Source organism: Etheostoma cragini, chromosome 7 (genome assembly GCF_013103735.1).
Source record: "Etheostoma cragini isolate CJK2018 chromosome 7, CSU_Ecrag_1.0, whole genome shotgun sequence".
In the NCBI taxonomy this organism is placed as follows: Eukaryota; Metazoa; Chordata; class Actinopteri; order Perciformes; family Percidae; genus Etheostoma; species Etheostoma cragini.
In genome coordinates, this window is record NC_048413.1 from 12755718 (window position 1) to 12761717 (window position 6000).

At 37.2% G+C, this 6000-nt stretch overlaps 1 protein-coding gene across 3 annotated transcripts in view; it reads right to left on the reverse strand.

Annotated features, from left to right (window-relative positions):
• The window catches only part of kcnd3 (potassium voltage-gated channel, Shal-related subfamily, member 3), a 97969-nt gene that overhangs the window by 22332 nt on the left and 69637 nt on the right, over positions 1 to 6000 (reverse strand). The window lies entirely within an intron of this gene.

Here is a 6000-nt window from a genome sequence, read left to right on the forward strand (position 1 = left end):
ATGTTCTTCCTTTCTTATTCATGAGTTAAAAGTGCAGGTAATTTGTTCTTCTTTTCCAGCTAAACAAGAAGTTCTACTGAATTTATTAGAACAGACTAAAACTCCCACTGCAATTTAACATGAAACAAAAAACATTTATGCATCCAGCCATTCATATAATTAGATAAAGACAGATTTTGGAAAAAGGTTTATTTTTTACATCAATAGGGTGGCATTTTTAACACAAATGATTTTACCCCTATAGTTAGTTCCATAAACCTGTAAGTCAGTTGAAGTAATGTAATGTATTAATGTGACCTCAAGCACTATCATCTTGTTAATTGTAAACAATAACTTTCCCTTTGTATTTGTCAAACTCATTCCATCATATGAAAAACTGAATCATGGTGTAGCTTGTGATTAAACTTTAAATTATTATTGCCAATCCAATCCAACTGTACAATAATTATAAAGCACACATGCTCAACATGTTGCAGTGTGCATATTACAAATTATCTTGGGTAAACAGACAAATAAGATAATGATTAATGAACACGCTCATCTGTGAACATATCTTGTGCAAATTTGCTGTTTGGTTGGCGCTGAGAGGCTGACAGGAAAAGTCGCAGCAGAAGCAAAGCCAGAAAGACAGCAACAAAATGTTGCCAGGGAATATGTCTTTTCTCAAGCTTGTCACACTCATCCCTTTAGAAAGCAATGTGATGTGTCAGAAACAGTGAAAATCGAGAGATATGGTGTGGCATCTAACTGTAGTGTAAATAAACCATGGATAGGTGAAATTACAGAGAGGTTAAGCTACTGTCACGCACTAATGGAATCACACACATATACTTTACACGAAACATGTGCTTAAATATACAGTCTGGAATTGGGCACTTGATATGATAGCATGTAAATGTGTCAGTAGTAAATCCATTTACCCGATTTTTATTTTATGCCAATTTATACTTGTACTCCACTAGATTTGGGGGGGAAACGTTGTGTTTTTTAGTACATAAGATACAATGCATTGTCATAAAGTAAATTAAACCACCTAACAGAACAGCAGGTAAAATGGCTGAAAGTTCTACTACAGCCAGCTACAACATTCAAATCCTGTTTATGTTAAAATAATCCAATAGTATAATTTATAATAATGTCATAGGAGCCCATTATCCTGCATTATGAATAGTTTTGCCTTGGCTGATAAGACCTAGACACTGAAAACTACTGAAATACATTTTTAATAAAGAACCTTTACTTTTCATACTGGGAACCTTTACTTGTAACATAGTATGTTTTACACTGTGGTATTGGTAATTTTACTTAAGATCTAAAAAATTCTTCAACCACTGACATACACTCAGTTGCCAGTTTAGTAGGTATATCTTGCTAAAACTAATGAGTCTGATACTACAGACCTTCAGGAAGGTTATAATGTTCAGTTTGTAATAAGACACAGCTTTAGAGGGATGCTGATTCAACGTCATGATCATTTTGGAGGCTGCAGTTAGTGGTGCTGTTGAGTTGTATTGGGTTATAATGAGAGTTGTTTTCAGTACTTAGTGTGTCCTTATTTATATAAACAGGCTGGACAAAATATTATAAACATTTCTCAGTATAATGAAATTCAACCCAATGGCACCACAAACTACATCCTCCAAACATTTAATCAACACTTCTTTAAAAACGGACTATGATAACTGAGTGTATGTACACAGAAAACCCACATTTACCATATCTGCCCATAGTTTTGAATATATTCTTTTCTGAAAAATTCCTCTTTTCCACTGATCCTTCAATAACACTGTAGGGTACTGCGTGACAAATGAATACATTTTCACATGGATACTAACAACACAAGGTTATTACAGGATTTAGCATTGGTCCGCTGATGCATATGTAATGTACAGTAGTTGGCACATCTAGTCAATCCACCTTTTACTGCTGCTACGCATTTATGCATATGCAAAAACAACTCTTATACACATTTATGCACACAATTAAACCAGTTTGAAAACAGACATCTCAGAATGTACTTGCTGTTACTCTGCATCCTTTTTGCACAGCATGCTTCACAGCACACTTACAAAATGAGGGTGAGGCCGTTTCTATAGTAATCATATTATCCAGCTAGAAAAACCATATCAATATTTCTTTTAAGTCTTGCAGATATCCAGAAACATGTTTCTAAACGGCCCTCATCAAATGCATTCACTTTGATGGATCACAGTGAATAGCGCTGGTTGTTATTTGAGGACAAACAGTATCCTAGACGCTCTCCATGAATGAACAATAATCTCCGTAAGAAGTTTTGCTCATGATAGTCATTTTGTAATTTAATGGAGCATTTCTGTCACAATCTGTTGATACTAAAAATGCAGAGTACACACACACACACACATTCTCAGAGATTGGCAAAAACAAGCCCAATATGAAGTTATTTAAGTGGAGGGTGGTATACGCATCAACAAAGCATAGCACTGCCCACACAAAGTGAACCACTGGTCCACCACCATAACTAAGAGTATACTTAGAGAACATTCATTGTCCTTTCAATGAACTTTAATGGACTTTCTACCCAAATTAGGCAATAAGAATCCCATCAGTGGTACAAAGACCCTATCACTACAACACATTTTATTTTTCTCGTCTCTTCAGAAGATGTTTCCATTAGGAGGAATGAAAAGCTAATCATATTCATCTGCAAGCCTTCTTTAATGCGATCCTATCAGATTGCCTGAAAGAGGCCCTTCTCTATTAATACTACAGTCAATTTGCCGCTCCCATTTAGTCAAGCTGGCCTGTCTCTGATGATACCATCTCTGTACCATTATACATGCCACTGACATAAAGCTGGGCTTGCACACATTAAAGAAAAAGAAAGTTGTAGTAAGTGGTCTGAAGGTGTGATAAATGCTGGGGACGTTTCTCTGCAATTCTTCATTGAACGTGGGGATGGAGGTAAATGTCTGAGAGAAGATGAAGATGGATATGCAGTGAAAGGAAGTACACTGGAGGGGGAGATACTTTTTCTAGTAGATGCAGTGCACCCAGGAGGTTTGTTCTCTCCATCAGCCTTCTTGCCTTCTTTCATACACAATTCTAATTTTGCTGTGTTTTATATGTGCGCCCCTGCATACAAAAAAAATACAGAGCGTGAGCAGAGATCCACACCAACACATAAGCTAAAAAACAAGTTCAGATGGGCAGGTCAGGCCTCGGTCATGTCACATCCCATTGTTGGAGGGACGGTTCTCTGTGGGTTACATTAAGAAAGCCTAGGAAGGAGAGATGGGGAGTTCTTGAGTGGAACTAAGTGCTCTTGTGAAGGTATGTGTGATGGATGGGTTTATCAGGGTTAGTCTGAGGGCTGACAGACACGGATTTGTGGTGATTGTGGGTCATGCCATGTCAAGTCAGGAAAGCACAGTTCATCCCCTTAGATACCTGCTGATGAACCCAGCCCGCATACAAGTACAATACAAAATAACAAGTATGACAGTGGCCATGCACTGCAAAAAACGGGGTGTCTAAAAACAAGATAAAAACACTAAATCTGAGGGAAAAGGTACTCAAAACAAGTGAAATTACATGTTCATGCAGCAAGATATTTCACTTGACAAGCTTGCTTGATTTAAGATTATAGTGTAAAATAAGAAATTCCCTCTTAAAACAAGATACATTATCTAACACTTCTAAATGTAAGTTTTTTTTATCTTATTTATACAAATTATATAAATATATGCTTTGGAAAATTCACAATTCTTACAGTCATTGTTTTGTATGGGTATAGTAAAAAAACAAACAGCTGCACAATAAGCTTGAGATTAACTGACCTGAGCTGAGTCCCAAAGTAAATATTTATTGCTGGAATTAGTTTTCACTTTGTGGATCATAAACCGCTTTTATGTATGTGCTGGAAGGTCATAATGCCATTTTATTTATATATTCAAGAGGAAAAGAAGCTTATATTAGAGTGAGTGAGGGAGGGAGGAAGGGAATGACGGAGAGAGACTGAGAGAGAGAGATGTGAAGTGTTGGGTTTCCATTTACAGACCAAATCCCGTGTGATTCCTCTGCAATTGTCCACTGCAATTTTTCTCAGTTCCCTTCAGATCCAGTCTGAGTGATTCTGCTTGGACCACAATCCCTTGCGGTGGATTGACCACCCGGAGGACTGAAATCACTAACTTGATGAGGCATTGCATTCACTGTTAGCCAGTGGGTTTGTGTCTAATTATGTGTAAAGTACGTTTAATTTGCATCTGTGTGCGTCTGTGTGTGTAAGTCAGTGGAGTAAACATACATTCACAGCAAGACATGGATAAAACAAATATTAAAAAAGAAAATAATGTATATGTTTAGCAAGTGGCTCCTATTGCAGAGATTAACATACAATAAATATAAAAATTTGTTTAAAAATAATTAAATATTAAGTAAAACTGACTATTATATTATCATTACTAAAAATATATGCCTATATGGGTTAAGCAAAATCAGAGGCGGTAATACTGATGTGGATCACAATACTAAAATAAGCGCTGAAATGATCTGGTAGATTTAAGTTATAAATAATTTAAATGCATAACACTTTAGAAAAGCAAGATTTTTTTCACATTTGCATAACATATCAGCATATCCTCTATGGGCTATGTGGCCAAATAATGCTTGATAAATGACGTTGATAAAAGTGAGCAGCCAACAGTTTAGTATTCTTTCACTGGCTTACTTCATTTGTTTATTTTGACTTGTAAACATAACTGTTTTGCCTTCAGGTTTAGTGAAATAACCCCCTACCGGCCCTTTAAATTTATTTTAGCTTGATATGCACTTTGACCCAGAACAGGAAGTTGTCCATTTTTGTTTTTAGTATGCAGCCATACTTTTCATAGACATAAAGAAATGGACCAACGGATCCCGTTGTTCTGGACGGAGACCAGTGAAGGAAAATGGAAGCACTTTTTCAGTGAGGGCTAGGCGTTACTGCGCAGCCTCCAACTGAGCTTGACGACGTAGATGTGACGTGGGCGACGTGTCTGAAAGTTGTAAGTCTTCTGGTAGAGTGCCAAGAGAAATCTCCAAGTTCAAGGTAATTGAGCCTTTTATACAATATTGTGTTTCTTTAGAAATAAACAACGGACAAATAGAGTCTTTAACGGAGGGTGATAGCTTCGTAGCATTAAAAAATGCTCCAAATGAGCTTGAGAGGAGAGGCGTACCCCCTTAGTATATTTGTTGAATGGTGTCACGCCCCTATGTAAGTCGAATGCAGATTTGAGTCGCGCATGCGTCACTTTGTGACGAGACAAGATGTGAGTTGCGCCTGCGTCACTGCGACAAGTAGCATACAAGATGCTAACGAGAGAGTTCTGTAATGTTAACACAGTAAAAATGAACCTACTTAACAAAGTTTGTTCACTTCTGGCAACAAGTTAGCAATCAAACACAACAAAGGCTGTCAGTTGAATAAAGTTTTGAGCTAACGTTAGCAATCAAACAACCATAGCTAAAACGTTTTTCAAATGACTGCTTGCTTAGCTACAAGCTAGCAATCAAACACAACAATGGCTGGAATGGGGTTTTAAGGTAACGTTAGCAATCAAACAATCATAGATAGCTAAAATGTTTATTGTTTGTAATTAGAAAAGTTTATTATATCATGGATTTCACAAATCTCAGTATGACATGTTATGATGTAAACCGTTTAAATCTGAGCATGTGCAACTCACATCTGCACTCGACCCGATCTGGTCTGACTCGACTCTCATCGGGTATGACTCAAGGAGTGACTAATGGACACGATCCGTTCTGCCTGCATGACCTATCCTGCGCATGTGAAAGATGGTAATCATGATGTATGAGGATTTATGACACTGCACAATCTGTTCCACAGTAGCGGTCTGCTGTTAGCCTCCACCAGAAAGCTAATGTTAGTTCAGCTTACAGCTAATTCGTCTAACCGCCAGCTGAGACAGCATGTAAAAGACGCTCAAATGCATGTATGTGTATGTATTTATA